This window comes from Anabrus simplex, chromosome 2 (genome assembly GCF_040414725.1).
Source record: "Anabrus simplex isolate iqAnaSimp1 chromosome 2, ASM4041472v1, whole genome shotgun sequence".
Classification (NCBI taxonomy): domain Eukaryota; kingdom Metazoa; phylum Arthropoda; class Insecta; order Orthoptera; family Tettigoniidae; genus Anabrus; species Anabrus simplex.
The window spans coordinates 712,930,146-712,954,998 of NC_090266.1; positions in this window are offsets into that span (position 1 = coordinate 712,930,146).

The following is a 24,853-nucleotide window of genomic DNA, read 5'->3' on the forward strand; positions in this document are numbered from 1 at the left end:
AACTGCGAAGTGCGGGCATTCCTGTGCTGTCGCTGCGCTGTGTAACGGGGAGTGATGAGTTAATGGGAGGCAGATAAGCTGGGCACGCCTGCTGGCGAGCCGATGGGAGAAACTCACTGTATATACCTCCTAGTTCAGCAGATGAAAAAGAAATCAAAGGAATATATGAAGAGGGAGAAAATTTTATGCAGTATATAATAGGTGACTAGAATCTCATTGTGATGGAAAACTAGAAGGAAGAGAAGATAACGTAGTAGGAGAAGGCTAATTGAAATCTGCACCAATAGTAATTTAGTCCTTGCTAATTCTTTATTCAAACACCACAAATGACGACTGTTAAATGAGAGCACCAAACAAAGAATAAATCTTTGCCCGGGGAGGGGCTTGAATTTAGACCTCCAAGCTGACAGGATTGTGCAAGGACGCTATGGTGACACTGGCTAAAACCAATGGTGCATTTGTGTTTGATGCTAATTTCTCAGCATGGCTCCCAAGCCATTCTTAAGTCATGAGCAGATTTAGCAACAGTGCCGCACAAAGCCAATTTGAATTCACCTGCGAAGCGATCTGATTGGCTAACCTCAACAGCTGATAAAATGACAATGGTGAGAGAACAAATTATTTATAAGCATGGCCAACCCTCTAATGTTCATATATCCGGTTCACATTGCTTCTGACCACCCTGTATACACATCGGTCATTGCTCGGAAATGAAGTTGTTAAAATAGTTAATTTTTTTTTTACCAGTCAACAAATCATACATTGTATATAGATGTGAAATGAACAATTTGACATCAGTAATGGTTATTGTTCCATTTCATAAGAATAGTTTGTTCGTAAAACACATATAACTAGATTGCATAACCAGCACTGGAGTTCAGATTTGCTAATGGTAAGTTGCAAAAGAAGTGATAGGAAGAGGAACATTACACCTAGCACATTATTTCACTTTAATATTACCGCAAATTTTGCATCAGCACTTGGTTGCTGACCTGCAGGAAAATAGTTACGGAGTTTTTTTCTCTGGCACTCATTGGTAGCTTCAAGTATTGGAAGTTACCTTCATCCTTATGTAACTGTTCAAAGTTTGAACATATTTTCCTGGTAGCTTCTTGGCAGAACTGTAGGGCATCTAGGGAAATTCAGCTGTAGGCAATAATTATTCAGCCATTATTCATGAACAAATCAAACAACTAGTATATGCATCTAGAAAATCATCCAAGTAATCTACAAGGTGCAAATAAGCTGTAAAATAACTTTTATCAGAATCATGAAATGTAAATGGGAGGTGGCAAGGCATTTCGTATCAACAGAATCAGCTTCGTTATTACAATTTAGGTGTGTGTCACTGCTGTTAGTTTGTCAACATTCTTACATTGAAACAGTATATGTATGTTTGGTCCTCAGCCCTAAGGCTGAAACAGTATGGTCATTGAATTTGATAGGATGTTCTAGGTTGAAGCTATCATTTAAAATTTCCTACATCACTAACTCTGCTCAAATTTGAAGCTAGATATATCAAATTCAGAGTCTGGTATGTCTGAGAGATAGGCTATTTAAAGCTCATCTAGAATTTTTGCTAGCAATTGCTGTTTTACTCTGCTATGAAATGCAGACCAATTAGCAAGTTCTAAGCTTATGTATATGTGCATTATCACCATTCAGTTACAATATAAGTTAAGTGAATGATAGTTCTTGGGCAACTGTCCAGTGGGTTGTTTTAAACCCACACGGTATACTAATGAAAATACTGGAGATTCTATTGAATGTACACTACTAACGAATCTTTTGCCTATCACACTCAGATTTTAACTGTTAGATACTGCAAAGTCAGAAATGTTCATGAGTAGCGCAAATAATTTGACTGAAGGTCTTCTCTCCAGTACAGACAGCTGAAAATACATCTTTCTTGTATGAATTCCAAATCGAGAATGCCAGCAACAATTAAACGTTCTCCTGTGTAATTGTCTGGAAAATCAAATATATTTTTCCCTGAAACAGTCTGGTTAGTTTCCAAAGCAACAGTTTGTTATAAGACAGCAAAATTTGATGGGCAAAAACTACCCACCTGGGCATACAAGTGAAAATACAGTTTATATGGGCATATTTGGAATCATTCATATCACCATTCAGTCATGTCAGTTGCTACTAAAGATGAATAAGTTCAGAATTAATATGAATTTGCATTTAGATTCTCTGTTTAAATTAAGAATAATTTGGTAGGAGAGGCAAATTTAACTTGGAAGCATTTCATGTATTTTTGCATTTGAACAACTTCAGAAATTTTGCAGAGAAGAGTTTGTTCTCCTGACAGGAAGTGAGTAATCCAGCAAAAATATGTATAAGCAGGTCACAACAAATTCCAGGTGCCAGGTCGCCATGGTGACTAAAATTCTTTCTTTGGCACTTTATTTTTTGAGTGGAGTATAATCTTCTCCTTTACATGTTTAATGCCCATTTTTGGTGTCTCTGAACTATTGCAAAGCGCATGCAATAATACACAACCCCTTGACACTCCTGGCGATTTCTGCTTTGATATTAATATTATTACTATTTTAAATAATAATCAAGGCCGCATTGTATAAGCAACAGATGAAAAATTAATGTTAACTAGCAGTTTCCCGCTGGCTCCGCCCGCAATGTACAAAGTATGCGGTTGTTCGTTACTATCCTCACGGATGTATTTGCATTCGCGTTAATGAAATAAAACACATGATCTGCTGTGGTAATAGAATGTAATATTATGTCAACTAAACACTTGAAAATACACCACACAAAGAAATAGAATTAAACGTTCTTTGGAACAACAGTACGCACCGAAGGAAGTCCTTCAAAGATCTTCGTCATGGAGACAAATGTACTCATAACTTTTCTCAGAATCTACCAATTTAAGTAGTTATTACATTAAAAGAAAGCGCTTGATCCACTGAGTGTTCTTAGACCAAAACAAACTCTGTACCTCAATTAGAACCAAATATATAATTGCTTCAAAGAGACAAAAAAATTGAAAAATCAAATAATTTGAGGAAGGTGGAAGTTAAGTGATGTATAGTACCTCATGACAAATCCGTGCATGAATACCTTTCAGTTAAAAAAAGGTGAAGGAAATCGACCGGATAGAATGGCCAGGCTGACTGACTTTAGTTTTCATAAAAAAATTTAATATATAGATTACGAACATTTGGATTACAAGTAATGAAAATCTTTTTTGGTCCGTATTGAAAGTATCATAAATGTATATAAGAAAAAGGTGGCAAAATAACAGAACATTTGGATGTGGGTGAAACCTCTCGTAATGAAAGCATTACCAATGTAGAAATAACTCTCATAATATTCTCGTGTAAACAACACAAATAATATCCTGCAATGCCCCTTTACTATTGATATATAATATTGTTTTCAATTAAATGAATTATTTCAGCAGAGCTGTTATTTTAAAGTGAGATAGAACATATTATAGTGGAATTCATTTCAGTATGTTGACAGCATACAAAGCTCCTAGCCATGTGCATGGACACAGAAGGCAAAATAGGTATGTCTTGTAAAGTATGGGTTGTTCCTTGTATCATATTAGTTTTTAGTTAGGTAGTTAATGCTTAAGCTTTATGTTATTAATCATTTAACATGACAGACTAATACATACAAAGGAATTGTTCAATTTTTGTGTTGTTGATGACAATATTTACTTTGCTGTTTACATTTACAAGTTTCTTAGAACAGTATCAAAATATAAATGTGTAACAGTTGACTAGTTTCATAGATTTTTATACATAGCGGCATGTCTTTTTTTTTTTTCTGAGGCATGACCTGAGGCCTTATCCATATAGGCTATTTTTACAATGAGCTTGCCACACCAAAAGGCAAAAACCTCAATGTATTAACGGTGCGAGTACTAGAAAAATTACCTGGTTCCTAGATGTAAAAGCATTTGTCGTGGCCTGCTTGTAAGCATGCTCTATTTGCTGTTCGTAGCCAGATAACGAGTACTTGACTACAGTATCTGCTCATGATAATATAAACAGAACCAGATGTGCACGGGGAAATTTCAAAACTCAATTTCTTTAGACAAGGAAACGATCTTGTGTGAGAGAGACAGAGATGTGGCGTCCCCTCACAGAAAACGGATTAATAAAAATGATCATCGCAGTATACGAGGAATGTTGTAATTGCATGTAAACACAAGATGGTAGGACAAGCTGGTTCAAAATCACTAGTGGGCTGAGACAGGGAAGTGTTCTATTGCCAATCCTGTTTACAATAGTAATGGATGACATCATGAGAACAGCAAAAGCAGAATATGGAGGAAGAGAAATGAACATGTTGTTATTTGCAGATGATATTGTGATTTGGATGGTTCATGGTGTGGGTTACTGTAGTCACATCCTAGTTTGTGAACCATGGGCAATGGCTGAGTGGCCTAGTAAGTGGTCCTGAGAATTGGGATACCAGTTGCTATGGAATGGGAGTGGGAATCTCGGACATATTCTGAGTCATGGCCCTCCTCGTACTTAGGCAGCTAGGACTATACAATCCACCGTGGTCCCTAACCCGTTAGAGGAGAGATCCTCAATTGGACTATGTGCAAGTAGGGTAGCATTCTGATTCATGAATTTACCGAGCTCAGAACATTTTAAGTAAGCCTCGGACCTGTGGGAGTAACGGGGTCCCACTCTCATTTGACAGGCGAGGGACTCCTTGGAAACAACTTGGCGAACGAAAAGGAATTCGATGGGGAGCCTTCAGTATTAATGGGGCTTATGGAAGAAAGAAAGTAGAACTGGCTGAGTCAGCAAAGAGGATGCATCTAGATGTACTAGGAGTAAGTGATATTTGGGTAAGGGGACATAACGAGGAAGAGGTAGGAGATTATAAAGTGTACTGGACGGGTGTTAAAAAGGGAATGGCAGAGTATGGGGTAGGACTGTTTATCAGGAATACTATTGCACGCAACATAGTTTGTTAGGCATGTAAATGAGAGGATGATGTGGGTAGATTTGGCAGTTGGATCAATTAGCCCCCTGCGGGTGGGGGACGCACATATAGAATACACCCGCGGTATCCCCTGCCTGTCGTAAGAGGCGACTACAAGGGGACCAAGGGGATCTCAATTTGGGAGTGTGGATTGGCGACCGCGGGGTCCTTAGCTGAGTCTTGGCATTGCTTCCACTTACTTGTGCCAGGCTCCTCACTTTAGTCTATCCTGTCTGGCCTCCCTTGGTCAACTCTTGTTCCTTTCCGACCCCGACGGTATTAGAGCATTCGAGGCCTAGGGAGTCTTTCATTTTCACACCCTTCGTGGCCCTTGCCTTTCTTCATCCGTTACTTCATTTTTCAAAGTGACGGATCCCTTCTTTCTTCTTTTTTCTCTCTCTCTGCACCCTGTGGGTAGGGGACACAGACAAAAAGTACACCCACGGTATCCCCTGCCTGTCATGAGAGGCAATTAAAAGGGGCTACCAAGGGATGATTTTCTTAGAACCATGAAACTACTTTTGATTATTACCATCACGCGGGGAACACCATGAGTCGCCTTTACTTGCGAGTTGTACCACTATATTACGTACGAAATAGGTTTGTGTTTAGTAGCAACAGCGGGGTGAGTCAGTATGGGTTTTCCAGTACCTGTGAGTCGTACCCGTGTGAGCAACACCGTGGGTTTGGGCGTTGCCTGTGAGTTATACCACTATATGAGCGACACCGTGGGTCTGCGTTGCCTGTGATTAGTACCCACTATGTGAGACCACCACCGGATAGTACGAGTCCCTGTGGTTAGTACGCCTAGGTGAGGAACATCATCGGTTTGCGTTGGCTATGAGTGGCGCCATTGTGTGAGAAACACCATAGGTCTACGTTACCTGTGCGAAGTACAATACTTGTGAGTAGTACCATCTTGTGTGGAACACCGTGAGTCTTTGCTACTTTTGATTAGTGCCCCAACATGACAGATACCATAGTTCGACTTTACTCGCGACATGTACCATTTTGAGGGGCCCTAGAGCTGGATTTTGGACCCCTTTAGACATCAACCATCCTCGATTCAGGGTTGTGCTTTATAAGTGGTCCCTTGGTCAGTAATACTATTATTTATGATCTTTTTTTGAGACGAATCTACTGTTTTTTGTTTGCTATTTCTTGTTGTTTTTTTTGTTCAGGTCCATCCATTCATTCTTCATCACATTTTATTTCATTTTGTCAGTGGATGATTTTGAACTTTTTGTTGTTATTTCATTTCGTACCATTAGGGTCCGATGACCTCGATGTTAGGCCCCTTTAAACAACAACAAGCATCATCATCTGGATCAATTAAGACAAGAATTGTCTCAGTGTATTCACCATGTGAGGGTGCATATGAGGATGAAGTCGACAAGTTTTATGAAGCATTGAGTGGCATCGTAGTCAGAGTGAACAGCAAGGATAGGTTAGTGCTAATGGGTGATTTCAATGCGAGAGTTGGAAATAGAACTGAAGGATATGAAAGTGTGATTGGTAAATGTGGGGAAGATACGGAAGCTAATAGGAATGGGAAGCGATTGCTGGAATTCTGTGCTAGTATGGGTTTAGCAGTTACTAATACATTCTTCAAGCATAAGGCTATTCACCGCTACACATGGTAGGCTAGGGGTACCAGATCCATAATAGACTCTATCTTAACCGACATTGAAGTCAGGAAGTCTGTTAGGAATGTACAGTTTTTTCGGGGATTTTTCGATGATACAGACCACTATCCAATCTGTATTGAACTAAGTATCTCTAGGCCTAGAGTAAAGAAAGTGAAATCTGTCTGCAAACGAATAAGGGTAGAATATCTCCAGGAGGAGGAAATTAGACAGAAGTACATGGATATGATTAGTGAGAAGTTTCGAACAGTGGACAGTAATCAGGTTCAGGATATAGAAAGAGAATGGGTGGCATACAGGGATGCTGTAGTAGAAACAGCAAGGGAATGAATAGGAACGACTGTATGTAAAGACAGGAAAAAGCGAACATCTTGGTGGAATGATGAAGTGAGAGCGGCTTGTGAACGTAAAAAGAAGGCTTATCAGAAATAGCTCCAAACAAGGGCCGATGAAGACAGAGAATTGTACGTAGATGAAAGAAGCGGAGCGAAACAAGTAGTTGTTGAATCCAAAAAGAAGTCATGGGAATATTTTAATAATCACCTGGAAAGGCTAAGTCAAGCAGCAGGGAAACCTTTCTGGACAATAATAAAGAATCTTAGGAAGGGAGGGAAAAGTAAATGAACAGTGTTTTGAGTAATTCAGGTGAACTCATAATAGATCCCAGGGAATCACTGAAAAGGTGGAGGGAATATTTTGAACATCTTCTCAATGTAAATGGAAATCATCCATGGCCATGCTCATGGGGAGGAGGAAAATGATGTTGGTGAAATTCCGCTTGAGGAAGTGGAAAGGATTGTAAATAAACACCATTGTCATGACGCAGCAGGAATAGATAAAATTAGACCTGAAATGGTTAAGTATAGTGGGAAGGCAGGGATGAAATGGCTTCATAGAGTACTAAGATTAGCATGGAGTGTTGGTAAGGTACCTTCAGATTGGGCAAAAGCAGTAATTGCACCTACTTATAAGCAAGGGAACAGCAAGGATTGCAACAATTATCAAGGTATCTCTTTGATTAGTATACCAGGCAAAGTATTCACTGGCATCTTAGAAGGGAGGATGCGATCAGTGGTTGAGAGGAAGTTGAATGAAAACCAGTATGGTTTTAGACCACAGAAGGGCTGTCAGGATCAGATTTTCAGTATGCGCCAGGTAATTGAAAAATGTTACGAGAGGAATAGACAGTTGTGTTTATGTTTTGTAGATCTAGAGAAAGCATATGACAGGGTACCAAGGGAAAAGGTGTTGCCATACTGGGGAACTATGGAATAAAGGGTAGATTATTGAAATTAATCAAAGGCATTTATGTTGACAATTGGACTGCAGTGAGAATTGATGGAGGATGCGATCAGTGGTTGAGAGGAAGTTGAATGAAAACCAGTATGGTTTTAGACCACAGAAGGGCTGTCAGGATCAGATTTTCAGTATGCGCCAGGTAATTGAAAAATGTTACGAGAGGAATAGACAGTTGTGTTTATGTTTTGTAGATCTAGAGAAAGCATATGACAGGGTACCAAGGGAAAAGGTGTTGCCATACTGGGGAACTATGGAATAAAGGGTAGATTATTGAAATTAATCAAAGGCATTTATGTTGACAATTGGACTGCAGTGAGAATTGATGGTAGAATGAGTTCTTGGTTCAGGGTATTTACAGGGGCTAGACAAGGCTGTAATCTTTCACCTTTGCTGTTCGTAGTTTGCATGGATCATCTCCTGAAAGGTATAAAAGGGCAGGGAGGGATTCAGTTAGGTGGAAATGTAGTAAGCAGTCTGGCCTATGCTGACGACTTGGTCTTAATGGCTGATTGTGCTGAAAGCCTGCAGTCTAATATCTTGGAACCTGAAAATAGGTGCAGTGAGTATGGTATGAAAATTAGCCTTTCGAAGACTAAATTGATGTCGGTAAGTAAGAAATTCAACATAATTGAATGTCAGAGTGGTGATACAAAGCTGGAAAAGGTAGAAAATTTTAAGTATTTAGGTTGTGTATTCTCCCAGGATGGTAATATAGTAAGTGAAATAGAATCAAATTATAGTGAAGCTAATGCAGTGAGCTTGCAGTTGTGATCAAGAGTGTTTAGTAAAAAGGAAGTCAGCTGCCAGATGAAACTATTTTTACATCGGTCTGTTTTCAGACCAACTTTGCTTTACGGGAGCGAAAGTTGGGTGGTCTCAGGATATCTTATAAGTTAGAAGTAACAGACATGAAAGTAGCAACAATGATCGCTGGTACAAACAGGTGGGAACAATGGCAGGAGGGTACTCAGAATGAGGAGATAAAGACTCATTTAGGAATGAACTTGATTAAGCTGTACGCATAAACCGGCTTTGGTTTGAACTGACGTTTTAAACCATCTAACATATTCTTACAAAAATATTTTCCTGTTACAGAGATGTCAACAGACTTACTTTCGTAAAATTTGATTAAGTTACCACTTGCTTATCACCAAAACTTGACTGTCACCATTTGACTGAGTCCTTGCTTACGTCTTTAGGATTGCCCTACACTGGTAAAGTCTACAAGCAATTCGTGAATTTGGAAAATTGGACATTAAATATTTAAAGTATGACCAAATTCATAACCTATAACCGACAGTGTGCATCAGTTTTATCATTTTACTGATGAAATGAATAATATTCATGCCTAAACTCAGCTGTTTTGAGAGTGTATTAAGATTTCATTTCCGTATGTTACAACGTGTGGAAAAGCTCGCGCCAGTTGTAACAAAATGTTTTAATGTGGATTTCAACAAATAATTTTAAGACATTCAGCCATTTTAAGAGATTGTAAATGTAATTATACAGAGACTAACTAACGGCATTATATTTTAAATATTAGAATAAGGTTTTAAAGTTTCAAACTCAACAAATTGTCATGTGGTTTTTGATAAGACGACGTAATATATAAACGCTTTATATATAAGAGGTTTTTAAATGTTTATTATGGATAAGTTTGTTAACAACAAACCATAAGTGTAAGTTCTAGAATAATGTTACCGGTTTAACCTTGTAAGATTATTTATAGCTGAAGATGTTCAAAATATGAACGAAACATGTCTTAGGTTTTAACAACTAAGTAATAAAATAAGGATGAGATCCTAATTTTATAATTGCTTTTAATGTATTGAATTGGTGGAAATCAAAGTTTTATTGTTCTCTTTTAACAGACTTTCAATACGGAAAAATGAAGATAATCTCTTGCAATAGTGGTACTACGCGCAATTAAAAGTGACCCATGGCGTTCCCTGCGTTATGGTACTGATTACAAGTAGTCTCATGGTTCTAATTTGATCATCACTTGGTCGTCCTTTTTAGTCGCCTCTTACGACAGGCAGGGGATACTGTGGGTGTATTCTTCGTCTGCGGCCTCCACCCATAGGGGGTTGTGTGTTTGGTCCGCGAGAGCTACTTTATTTCACTCAAGTCCGCCGGCAAGCTGGTTAGGACCCCCTATCCGCCACCTAGGATGCGCCACGTGGGAGTATCACCTCACCCTTTGCTACGCCAGCAGAGTACGTTCGTTGCCTGGGGAGTGTATTAATGGAGAATGCTTGATTGGATGCCGAAATTAGTATGAGGATTCAAGGTGGACGCTGTTTCTATCATAGTGTAAGAAACATGTTATGGGACAAAGATGTGCCAATGGAAGCAAAGGAAACTATGTACTAGATGTATTATCAATCTATCAATCACTACTGATCTGCATTTAGGGCAGTCGCACAGGTGGCAGATTCCTTATCTGTTGTTTTCCTAGCCTTTTCTTAAATGATTGCAAAGAAATTGGAAAATCATTGAACATTTCCCTTGGTAAATTATTCCAGTCCGTAACTCTCCTTCCTATAAACGAATATTTGCCCCAATTTGTCCTCTTGAATTCCAACCTTATCTTCATATTGTGATCTTTCCTACTTTTAAAGTACCACTCAAATTTATTCGTCTACTGATGTCCTCCCATGCCATCTCTTCACTGACAGCCTGGAACATACCACTTAATCGAGCAGCTCGCCTCCTTTCTCCCAAGTCTTCCCAGCCCAAACTTTGCAACATTTTTTTAATGCTACTCTTGCCAGTAGTCTTCCATGATCTACCCTATCAAAAGCCTTAGATTGGTCAATCGCAATACAGTCCATTTGGCCTCCTGAATCCAGGATATCTGCTATATCTTGCTGAGCTTCAGTGGAATAACCTTTCCTAAACCGAAACTGCCTTCTGTCAAACCAGTTATTAATTTCGCAAACATGTCTAATATAATCAGAAAGAATGCTTTCCCAAAGCTTACATGTAATGCATGTCAAAGTGACTGGCCTGTAATTTTCAGCTTTATGTCTATCACCCTTTCCTTTATAGGTATACAGGGGCTACTGTAGCAACTCTCCATTCATTTGGTATAGCTCCTTCAACCAAACAACAAACAAATAAGTATTTCAGATATGGTACTATATCCCAACCCATTGCCTTTAGTATATCCCCAAAAATCTTTTCAATTCCAGCTGCTTTTCTAGTTTTCACCTTTTGTATCTTACTGTAAATGTCATTGTTATCATAGGTAAATTTTAATACTTCTTTAGTGTTAGTCACCTCCTCTATCTGGACATTATCCTTGTAACCAACAATCTTTACATACTGCTGACTGAATACTTCTGCCTTTTGAAGATCCTCACATACACACTCCCCTTGTTCATTAATGATTCCTGGAATGTCCTCCTTTGAACGTGTTTCTGCCTTAAAGTACCTATACATACCCTTCCATTTTTCATGATGATGATGTACCTATAAGAACTTACGGAGCAGAAACTTGAACAATAACAAAGAAGGATGAGAGTCGAATACAGGCAGCCGAAATGAAGTTCTTGAGGAGTATGATACACAAGAATAGAAGAGACACAGTAAGGAATGAGAAAATCTGGGATGAAGTTGGAATGGAAAAATGAATGAAAGAATAGAGAAGAGCCGACTAAGATGGTTTGGCACATAAAGCTAATGAGTGATGAAAGAATGCTGAAAAAGGTGATGGAAATGCAAATGCAAGGAAAGAGAGGCTGCGGATGACCACGACTGAGGTGGAAGGACACAATCCAACCTGGACTGGAACACAGTGTTGGAGGAGGAGTGGTGGAAAGACCGAAGAAAGTGGAGATGGACCGTATTTGCCCCTACTTGGCTACAGCTGGACAATAGGAAATGATGATGATGGGTGGCATGTCTTATTTAGTTCAGTGCCCTGCTGTCATAACATTTTGTGGTTAATCTATTGTGGTGTACAAAACTATAAAAATCACAATACCTATTGCTATTACTATCATGTTATATATTTCAGAATGCTAGACGCCAGTGTATTAACGATGCATGTACTAGAAAAATCACCTGTCTCCTAGATGTAAAAACACTTGTCGTGTCCTGCTTATAGGCATGCTCTATTTGCTGTTTGTAGCCAGATAATGAGTACTTGACTACGTTAACTGCTCACAATAATATAAACGGAACCGGATGTGCATGGAGAAATTTAAAGATTCAGTTTCTTTAGATAAGGATATGATCTTCTGTGAGAGAGACAGGGATGTGACCTCCCCTCACAGAAAAATGGAACAGTCGATCTCCGCCGATAGGTATTCCCGATTTTTGTTTGTTATGCCATTTACTGGGAAAGACATAGATTTTTTTCTGACATTTGACTAGAAGTATCTGATATTAAATCTCCTTGTGAAGTGTCTTTAATTTAATGAATTTCCAGACTACTAAGCAATACTACCAATAATATGGATTACTTAATATCCGTTACTATGCAATGCTGCCTTTCTGAAATGAGGAATATCACTTGACATAGTTATTTGGCAAACAGGATTTTCCTACGCTCTGAAGTGTAATTTACTAATGCTTAGCGTTTAATTAACAGTAAGTGAGTGCATCCAAAGAATATTATTTTTCTAAGTCAATTGCCTGACATCCATGGAATATTAAACATGTGAAGAACTGTAAATGCAGAATTAGGTGATATTCACAGAGTGACACATTTTGAACAGGTAAAACTGACACATTTGTGGGTAACGTGATAAAAATTACCAGGTGTTGAATGCGTTTTGGATTTTCAATAAAACTTGTGTGTGCGTCACTTTAGCATCGTTATTCAGCAAGTTTTCAACCATTCAGATCGTGTTTTCATTTTGTGTCCAGTTATTATACCAGAGACAAAGTAAGTGATTGTTCCGTGAATTAGCTCACTTTCTGTATAGTGCTAGTCACCAGCATTAGTCGAGAGTGCACTATTATTACTACTGCTAATATAAAGGAGGGCAAGACATTGTTCGTTTTTACTGTAAAACCTTAGACAATGACGAGGCAGAAACAGTATGGTAGAGAGAACCGACTCTAATAAAGTGATAGAACCGCGACTCAGCTGTAAACATTGTAATGAAGAGGGAATATTCAAGTTAAAGTTGTGCTGAGTGATACAGAAAGCAGGAACTTGTCAAATATTTTCAGCAGCAGGACGGGAATGTGTTGAGCAAATTCTGAAGGATCCGCAATACAGCTTGTACTTAGGTGAGCTTTAACCCAGTGAACTAGTGAAAGGAATGATTTACAACGGAGGAGCTGACAGAATACCATTTATGTAGTCTAAAACAGACCACTCCTAGCTTCCCGCACGTTGCGTAATTTCTCGCAGGGATCCGATAATATAGAAACTTTGTTGTTAATATTTGTAAAGATGTAGTTTATAAGTGTGTGATCAATATGTATTCGTGTTGTCAGTATGTGAGGTTGAGAATCATTGTGAGTGTGGTGCATAATGAAGGATGTGCTGTGAATGTAATCTTGTTGGATTAGCTGCCCCGATGGAATAAATCCCTATTATCGTGGGGTATTAAGGCAGTAATGGAAGGCAATGATTCGCTCTCTGTGTGTGAGTAGAAAAGTTTTGAAATGCGTATCATGTAAATTTTATTCTTTGTAATTATAGCCCTGCATCAGCTGTCAGTTGTACATGTTTTTTAGTATTTCATGTGAAAAAAGTATAGTATTCATGCTACCGAGCTTGATAGCTGCAGTCGCTGAAGTGCGGCCAGTATCCAGTATTCGGGAGATAGTAGGTTCGAACCCCACTGTCGGCAGCCCCGAAAATGGTTTTCTGTGGTTTCCCATTTTCACACCAGGCAAATGCTGGGGCTGTACCTTAATTAAGGCCACGGCCGCTTCCTTCCCACTCCTAGCCCTTTCCTGTCCCATTGTCGCCATAAGATCTATCTGTGTCGGTGCGACGTAAAGCATCTAGCAAAAAAAAAAGTATTCACGCTAAGGTGAAGTTTCTAAGTCATCACATTTTTATTCAGATTTATTTTAATCAGTTTGCAATAGAACAGATGTGGCCAATTAGAATTACTATCCTGAGTATTAATTGGTAAATTAACTTTGATTGGACAGTTTATGCTTTGAATTTGTTGTTTGATATACGATTTCAAACCGTGGTATTGGTATAACATCACTGATTAATATTGTGGCTATAAAAATGATAATAATAATAAAAGTTTTGCATGCCAATGGTTATAACAATGCTTCGTCGACATTAAGTACAATCAGAAGTTGAATTAATAATATGGTCTTGCTCATTAAACTGGAATTAATAAAATGGGAATCGGGTTTTGAATAAAGAATGTTGAAATATCGTTAGAGTTGACATAAACTTTTCGGATGAGAGATGTTAATTTTGTGCATGTTATGAGGAAATGATGATATGACTGAAATAGTCTGAGCATGGAAATTGAATTGTTATAAATGATGGTATGTATGTCCCAGGATTATAGAAGGTTTGAGACAATAGTTCTCTGGTTAAGTGAATTGCTGCATTAGGCTGAAAATAAAGGAAATTATGGAAATTGGTCTCTCCAAACGAGAGAGGTATTTTGTGAGATTATGTCCCATAAGCGATATAATTAGAAGGGACAAAAATAGTAATGAAGTGGAGTATACTGTTATCACAGGGAGAATTCTTGCATTAGGCTCAATAAAAGTTTATTCAACTCAATTAACAGTAATGCATGCATATTGAGATAGTGCATGTAGTTGTCAAATATTTAATGTCCTATGTTGTATAGCGACAGTTAGAGCAGTTGCTTAAGAGTGAATTTTGTGCCAGATATGATTTTATGTTGGGTAAATTTTTGAATAGATAAGTTATTTATGATACTAAAGGCACAGTAAGAATATTTATGACATGTTGAACACATGAGAACATTTGTTGCAGTTAAGTAAAATGTAAATACATTATTGTTATTATGTGCCCATAAGTAGATAGAGTTAATGACATTGTCAAGAGTATAAGAGCCGGGAAAAGTGGCTCAGACGGTTGAGGTGCTGGCCTTCTGACTCCACTTTGGCAGGTTCAGTAGATTTGCTAGCATGTAAAAGAACTCCTGCAGGACTAAATTCTGGCATCTCCAAAAACCGTGAAAGTAGTTAGTGGGACGCGAAGCCAATAACATTATTTTAAGAGTATGAAATAATGTTGTTATAGTTAGAACCAGGAATAACAATTCATAATGCCTTGGTTCATAACCACCTCGGTGAAATAATTAATTTAGTCATTGGGGTGTGTTTTAAAGTTGCCAAGAATAAGCTATTATAAACATGGGTATTGTCTGTTGGACAATAAAAATCCACACTGTAATAATCAACTGAAATCTTCAGTTAGGGATAAAATACGATAGTAAAGGATTGCTCAGAACCTCATCATTTTATAATTAGTATAAGAGTGTGATTTTATGTAATTTCCTACACAGGTATTTGAGAATAATGCATATCTTATCTTAAGCTTAGTTTAGCTTTTTTGCTTTTTGTACTGTTGTAACATGGTATGATTTTATGGTAATGTCATGTCGTGTTGCTAAGTTGATGTCTCATATGTAAATATGTAAACCGACGAATCACAAGCCTAACCCTGCCCCTACCTCCACAATAGCCACTCCTCCTTCCCCTCCGCCTACATCCCTCCCCACAGCTAATATGAGCCCCAGACGTACTCGTAGCAGAACACAGCAAGTCTCCAAACATACCGGTACACGACAACAACAATAGTAAGTACTCTTTTCATTTTCATACATACGCCAGGCATTCCTTCATACGAACACTATACTTACATTAACCTATCTTTACAGATAACAACCACATAACGTGCATAGACAGGAGAGGTGCGCCACCAACTGCTCTAAAACCAAACCCTGTCTCGCAGTATATATAAAACCTACTGGAGTATATCAATAGTTGAATTGTACAGTACTCAATTTTCAAGAAAAAAAATAAATAAATAATGGCGAGAGTTCTTACAACACATCAATATAAAGTATATCAGCCATAGAACATTCTCAACGATCACCTAACACAACTAAATTAGCACAACAACCACAAGAAGATGTAGAATGTGTGCTACACAACATGAACTCAAATTTTAATAGACGTTTTAAAAATATATACTATGTTTTTAATGTGTTATAATTTTTCAAGTGTTTTATACTGTGGCCTACATGTTTTAATGTGTTTAATGTACTCATATCCATGTACACTAAATAGGTTTTAGTTTATTGTAACCATCACCACCACCTTTAATCACAAATATTTTAACATAACAATACTGCAATATATTTTACTTCCATTCTTCATTAGACATCCAGATGATCTAACGTAATATCTTTGTAATTTTGTCTAATGACCATAAATGTCATGTACTAGCTGATGATGGCCATGATAGGCCGAAACCGGTACTAGTGTAATAATTCATTCACAATAAATAAGTATTGATCGGTGGAACACTTTTATGGTCTATAAATTGAATCCAATAAATACGGAAAATGAAGCTTATAAATAATAATAAATCATATGTAAATAGTCTATTTAAGACCACTTTTTTATTTTATTAAAATTAGGGCCAAGATAGACAGCTGATGTGAGGGTTTTATTATTATTAAATAGGCATGTTCATTAATATAATGTTACCACAGCAGACAATAACTGGATAGATACTAATTATCACTGTATAATGTATTCCCTAAGTTAAGAATTTCAAAAGTATAACATGTAAATTACCAATGATAATTGATTAATTGGTGATGATAGTAATTAACATGGGTGAATTAATTGATGTTAATAGTACTCCCTGCGGGTGGGGGATGCACATGTGGAATACACCCATGGTAACCCATGCCTGTCGTAAAAGGCGGCGACCTAGGCGCGGACATGGATTGCTTTTTAGTACAATGTGTTGGACCCCCTGTGGATGGGAGGGGCTGAATACATTCACAGATAATCCCTGCCTGTCGTAGAAGGCGACTAAAAGGGTCATGTGGCCATGGTCCCCTCTTCATTTTTTACTGTTTTTTGAGGGTTACTTGTAGTCTGATTCAAAATTCTTGATGTGTGTACTGTAGTGTTGGCTACTGAATGCATGATTTGAAGCAGTGTATCAATTCATTCAAGTGTCCGAGTGAATCGATTCACAGGAACGGCGAGCTCACGGCACACGATTCAGCTAACTCCCAGCGGACAGTGCTGAGTGGCGCACTCACTGGACGTTGACGGGGAGCCGAGCTTCGCTGCAGCGAGACATACAGCTAGCCATGGTTCACTGAAAGAATCGTATGCTATAATGGACTCTCGAGCTCAGCTCATTTGAAAATAATACCCATTTGCATTCACTGTCCTCTTCTTACAGGGAGGTTTAAATAATAGATGGATTTATTTGCAATGTTAAAATGGTAGTCAAAACATAATTCTGAAGTAGCTAGTAAGTAGGTAGGCTATTAAGTTATACTATTTATTAGTTTAATGAATCTTAGTATTATAACTTAGTTGACATTTGACAATTAAACTCAACTCTAGACTGCCCTATGACTATGAGTCATGCTCATGACCACTCAAAAGTACCTGTTTTATGTTGGGAAGAACGGCTCAGTATTCTCTCGGTTCATATGTCACATTGTTGCACAAGACTTCAATCATAGGTGGACAGACTCAATAACTTAACCAACAGTATGTTGAATCAGAAAACCAGCGGGCTACTGAACATCTCGGGTAGCCTATACAAAATATGACTATTTTTAAAAAATCCTCAGCTGATAGAAAAATACATATTTTCAAAAATGACTGAGCGAGTTGTCGTGCGGTTAGTATCGCATAGCTGTGCGCTTGCATTCGGGGGGTTGTGGGTTCGAATCCCACCGTCGGCAGCAGTTAAGATGGTTTTCCGTAGTTTCCCCATTTTCACACCGGGAAATGCTGGGACTGTACCTTAATTCAGGCCTTGACTGCTGCCTTCCTAATCCTAACTTTTCCCACCCTGCGTCGCCGGAAACCTTCGATGTATTAGAGTGACTAGCATTTTTTTCTAAGAAAGGAGTTCATAGTATGAAGACCAGATGGCAGCTGCGAGCACTGAATGCTGTTTCTGCTGTCTTACCAGCACATACTACACAGATGCAGTATGAGTGGTGACTAATGTGCCGTGAATCGGATCACTGTGTCGGTTCAGTAACGTGAACGGAATCAAATTAATCGATTCAGTAAAATGAATCGAATGTTCCATCATTAGTGTAGGCTACTGCTCGGAGATGGGCTTCTTACGTGTGCGTTTATGCCTGAAAGCCCGTGCAGTAACCACGCAGGGAGCGGCGGGTGGGAGTGTCATGTACCCTTGCACTAGTATCCGCCTGACAATGCAGGTTGCCGCACAGCCGAATGTCAGAAGGACATATTATTATTATTATTATTATTATTATTATTATTATTATTATTATTATTATTATTATTATTATTATTATTATTATTATTATTATTATTATTTGTTTTTATGTTTTTCTCTATACTTAGTGCTCTATATATGCTATGGGGTATGTGCTATTGCGGGTGATTGGAGGAAGGGAGTCCTAGTGCTCGTTGCCTCAGTCATCCCGTATTAGGCATCGTCGAACATCGGACCCCGGGCAGTATGGGCTATTACCAGGTGGGTATTGCCTTGGCTGCTTGATTCGGCTACAGAGGCACCTGATCGGAGTGGTGGCATTCGGCGAGGATGATTTCGGGCATGGCTTCGAAACGTCATCGACCTGCCCAAGGTGGTCCCCCCACTGAAGTCTTTGACTTTTGTTTCCTTGAGAGGTTCAACTCCTTGGGAACATGCGCAGCGTGAAGGAATGGGATCCAGCTTCCCTGGGTTTCTGGTTGTTACCAGACCGATGGGCACGATTTTAAGCTGATAAAATCAATCTTTTTTAGTAGACACATTGAAGGCGTCTACGGCGAACTTGAGGATCTCAAGAAACTGCGCAACGGTAGTTTGGTTTTGAAGACTCGTACAGCACGGCAAGCCGATCAGTTGCTTAATTGCGACCACTTGGCGAAATCGCCGTCAAAGTGGAGGAGCACAAGTCCTTGAAACTGGTTCGCGGAGTCATATTCCAGCGTGACCTTATTTTGAACACTGACGAAGAGTTGATGGAAACGAAGAACCGTGGTGTGACACACGTCCGGCGCATTATGCGCAAAGTCAACGGTGAAGATGTTGCCACTGGTGCTTTCATTGTCTCTTTCAAATTGTCATCGTTACCAGACAAAGTCAAGGTAACAACTTATCGTTGCGATGTGAGGCCGTACATCCCGCTCCTAGGCGATGCTATCAATGCCAGAGATTCGGACATTGGTATCTCGTTCGAATCAGTCCGTGTGTGGTACATGTGGAAGAGTAGCTCACGGCGCAGAGGAGTGCACAACTCCGTACAGGTGCACTAACTGCTCTGGTCTTCAATCACCTCGAGATCGGGACTGTCCGGCATACTGTATCTGAGTGAGAAGAATATCCAGGAGATCAAGACCCTGGATGGTCTTTCCTACCAGGAAGCGCGCCGTAAGTTTAATTCTACAAATTAACGTGCCAGTACAATAGGCTACAGCATGATAGCTCAGAGTCTCCCAGATTCGTCTTTCACGACATCGTTACCCGTGATGATCGCTGCGCCCAAGGCGACTGTTGCTTCTGAGAGCAAAGTCGTAAAGAGTAAAAGCTCGAAGGGGGGTGGGGGGGGAGCCACCCAACCTTCAACCAACAAGAAGTCTGCGCCGGCTGGCAGTCCTAAGCCAGCACAGCAGTGGGGGGAAGGCTGTCTCCCCCCCCCTAAGAGGTCGGTGAAAGCCGTGCCCAAGCCGGCGGAGGCGGCGTAGTCCACCAGGGCTGGGAAATTATCTCCCAGCCCGTCTAAACTCCAAGAGAAGGCGCAGAAGACACTTCTCCTGCGAAGGGGAAATCGTGCCCTCCATCTGGAGGGTATGAGTCTGCGCCAGCGGGTAAGCCTGCTCCAAAACCTGCGCGCTCCCCTCATAGGGGGCTTCCCGCCCCCGGAAAACGTCGAAGTTCTGGGCGTCAGTCCCGCCGTCTGTCGGTGACAGGTTGGACGTCGAGCTGTCATCTACATCTTCGGGTGTACTGTAGATGTTGATAGTATTTAGGTTTAAGAGCATCTTGTTGCTCATAACCTAACACTCTTTTTACAGTCCACACTTTGGCAGTGTTACAGTGTAATTGTAACGGTTAGGACAGGCATCTTGCTGAGCTGCGTCAGCTCATTAGTGAGTTCGCGGCAAGTATAGTCCGTATTCAGGAGACAAATTTCAGACCATGTCATCATACGGTCTTGAGAAATTTCAGACTATACTCGACAGAACGATATTATGTTCACCGGGTGTCTGGTGGCGTGGGTATTTTTGCTTATTCTGATACTTATTGCGAAGAGGTTCCTCTAAGAACCCGCTGGAAGCAGTTGCGGATACCGCTGCCTGTCATAGCAACAGTGTGTAACGTTTATTTTCCAACAGGCCAGCCTTTTAACATAAACTATGTCGCTGATCTTATCGATCGGCTTCCACCTCCCTTCCTCTTATTGGGCGATTTTAACGCCCATCACCCCAAATGGGGCTCTGAAATGCCTTGCCCCAGGGGAAGGGAGTTGGAAACATTAGTAACAGAGCTGGATTTATGTATTTTGAACACAGGTGAACCAGCTCATTTCAGTGTACATTACGGCACATTAAGTCTATGCAGCCGAACGTTGGTTCCGCTGTTTCACTGGAATACACACGAAGATCTCCATGAGTGTGACCATTTTCCCATTATTCTTACTTTGTTGAAACAATAATCCGTCCAGGCTCCTCCTCGATGGATACTTAATCATGCTGATGGCCGAAGTTCACATCAGTCGCTGCCTTCATGGACGAGACAGGCAGACCGTAGACGGCGATATAACTTACATAACAAAAGTTATCCTTAATGCTGCTGAGGAGTCCATTCCCACCTTCTCAGGGATTCTTCGCCGAAAGCTCGTTCCATGATAGAACGAAGAAATTGCAGCAGCTATCAAAGAATGCCGTCGCGCTCATAAACGTTGTCGTAGGTAGCCTACTGTGGCCAACTTGGTAACATTCACAAAACCTCAGCGCAAAGGCGCAAGTTCTTATTCGCCAAAGAAAGCAAGCTTCGTGGGAGAGATGTGTGTCGTCTGTGACGTCACATACTCCATTTCAAGTGTGGACCAAACTTCGACGTATTTCGGGTATCCAAGGATCATCTTCTGTACCAGAAATTTCCGTTGCAGGCAGTATCGTCACTGAACCACTCTCGATTGCTATCTAGCTAGCCATTTCGCGGATGTGTCTGGCTCCGGGAATTACCGTCGTGATTTCCTCGCTCTGAAGCGGGAGGCAGAACATCACCTCAGTTTTGCCACTCAAGCTTCAGAGGACTATAACGTACTCTTTATGGAGTGGGAACTCCGCAGCGCCTTAGCGCTTTGCAAGGACACATCTCCCGGACCAGACAATATCCATAACCAGGTGTTGAAAGACCTTAGTGAGGACAGTCTTCTATATCTCCTTCGTGTGTTCAACCGTATCTGGATGGAGGATGATTTTCCGTCTCAGTGGCGAGAGGGCATAGTCATTCCTCTCCTCAAGCCTGACAAAGATCCTAAGTATGCAGGAAGTTACAGACTTATTTGTCTTACAAACTGCCTGCGTAAGCTATTTGAGAGGATGGTAAATCGCCGACTTGTGTGGTATCTGGAGAAACAAGGACTCTTGTCAGAGTACCAGTGTGGTTTTCGAGCCGCCCGCTCGACCTCTGACCAGTTGGTACGCCTGGAGAGCTCTATCCAGGATGCGTTTCTCCGCAAACAGCATTTGGTAGCTGTTTTCTTTTACCTAGAGAAGGCCTACGACACCACATGGCAATACGGTATCCTTTCTGTCCTGCATCAATGGAGATTCCGAGGTAACTTGCCGGTATTTATTGCGAATTTTTTGTCCGTCCGTCTATTCCCTGTCCGAGTAGGGAGGACATATTCGCAATACCACGTTCAAGAAAGTGGAGTCCCATAGGGATCGGTTCTTAGTGTCACCCTGTTCGCGATTGCCATAAACAGTATTGTCGCTGCCGCTGGTTCAGCAGTAATACCGTCGCTATATTTTGACGATTTTGCTCTGCACTATACCTCGCGTAATATGGCAGTCGCAGAACGACAATTGCAGCAGCTATTAGGAGAGTGGAACAGTGGACCTTAGAACATGGCTTTCGGTTTTCCACCGCAAAGACCTCTTTTGTCCACTTTTGTCGTCAACGTACTCTTCACCCACATCCTGAACTTTATCTAGGAAATGTCGCTCTTCCCGTAGTTGACACCGATTTCTTGGGCTCCTCTTCGATGGTAAATTATCGTGGGAGCCCCACGTGCGGGAGCTAAAAGTGCAATGCACCAAGAGGCTTAATCTCTTCATAGCAGCACTAATTTGGGAGCTGACCGCGTGGTGCTCCTACGCTTCTATAGGGCACTTATTTTATCCAGGTTAGACTACAACAGTGCAGCATATGGCTCAGCAAGACCAAGTGTCCTTACGACACTGAACAGCGTCCACCACAGCGGAGTTAGGTTGGCGACGGGAGCTTTTCAAACAAGTCCTATTACTAGCCTGCTCGCTGAATCTGGTGTGCCGCCTTTACACCTGAGATGCCAGCAAATGCTTCTGTCGTATGGTGCAAATTTGCGACAGATGCCACTTCACCCAGGCTATCCTTACGTATTCGACAATGGACAACGTCGGCTGTACACTGCTTATCCTTGAGCAACGCGACTGGTTGGAATACGCTTGGATAGCAGTCACAGATTTTTGATGTACCTTCGATTCCTTGCCTTGTCAAACAAGTGGGGCCCCTCTGTGGATAATATGACGCCCTGAAATAATCCTCGATCTACTCACTGGCCGGAAGGAAAACACGTGCCTTTCAATTTATCGGATGCTCCTCCTGTCCGTTGTTGGCTGGTATCCAGGTTCAGTCGTCGTTTACACGGATGGTTCGAGAATAGACAGGAATGTAAGCTGTACGTTCGTTGTAGGCACTGATCGGTTTCTTTTTGGTCTTCCGGAAGCCTGTAGTGTGTACACAGCAGAGCTATATACTATCTGTGAAGCTCTGCAGTATGCACTGTCCTATGAGCACCGACACTTTCTTCTGTGTACTGACTGCTTGAGCTCACTGCAGTGTGTTGATACCTGTTTCCATCGGCACCCTCTGGTGGAGCGGATCCAGGACCTACTTGCCGGATCTTCAGATGCTGGCACCAGAATCTCGTTTATGTGGCTCCCTAGCCACATGGGTGTGGAGTGAAACATGTTAGCAGATAGGGCTGCCTAGGAGGCAGTTACACTGCTCCCGTTGCCTTACAGTGTTCCAGCAAGTGATATTCGCTCTCAGCTGAGATATTTGGTTATGTCCCATTGGGAGATGGAGTGGCAGGTTACTCTACTTCCCAATAAGCTGAGAGTAATAAAAGGTACAACGAAGATATGGAGAACATCCCGTCGGGCTTCTCGGAAGGAAGCAGTGGTATTACTTTGTCTTCGGATCGGCCACGGTGTACTAACACTCCCCCATTTATTGACAGGCAAACTCCCTCCGGTGTGTACTTGCGACGATCGTCTTACCGTGGTACACATCCTCATGGAGTGTGTGGACCTGGTCGATCTGTGCCGTAGGCTAACACTGCCGAGTACCATCTCCCTCATCCTGCGACATGACGGGCAGTCAGCAGACCTCGTCATCTGTTTTATGAGGGATAGTGGTCTTTTTTATTGCTTTTAATAATGTCCTTAGTGTATTTCTGTTAACTGCGCTTTTATCCCTTTGATTCTATTTTAGTTCGTGTTTGCATGTTTTAATGTGTTATTTTAACTTCTAACATGAAATATATATCTGTCCTTCCAGGCAATGCCTTATTCCATTATCACCTCTATTTACTATACTTTTATTAAAAAATAAGGCATTGCAAGTTAGATCCACCGATGGTTTTAATATAATCATTTTTCACCACCATTTATTTTAAACGCTAGTCAGGGGATACATTTTAATTTTTAATGACATGTCCTCCTCGTACCATTAGGGGCCGATGACCTTAGTTGATAGGCCCCTTGAAACAACCAGCATCATCATCAATGCTAATCGTAATGTAATAATTTGAGGTCTATCCAGTTAAGTGAAACATGTTCAATAAGATTTAGATGCAAGACGTGTGGCCGAAGATAAATTCTCAATGTCGTGAGCAATTGTTACAATGTGAATTTAGTATTGAGAATTTAACCGACTCTAGGGTGGAAATATTTAACATCAGAGATTTTGTAAACATATGATTATCTCAATAATTGTTGATGGGTTACGGACATTTGAATCATGATTTGTGATATATTCAGAGCCATGAGCTCACAATTAATTAAATAGTCAAGAATCAAAGGTTCATGTAAAAATTGTATGACAATTCGTATGTGGAGTTGAGAGGATATTTATTTGAAGCTGCTGATTTATATGAAAGAATGTAGGATGAAATAAGCATGCACCTCACATTTTAAAGATTGATATCACTCACATATGTATTTTATTACTGTCAGTTGGTCAGTTAACTCTTTCCCGCAGATTGCATAGTAAAGCGTACTGGAATCGCTCATTGTCTCCCGCGGGTTGTGTAGTAGAGCGTACTCGACTTTCAAACTGACTTCCTCTGCCATATGTCTGCTAACACGTAAAACTTCTTGTAACCAGTGAATTCCCTGCTCTTCCTAGATACAACTGACATGTACGGAATGCTAAAATAGTGTTTTTTAAATATAAATTATCTTAGAAGAAACAGCTGACCGAATGTTAACACCTTACAGCA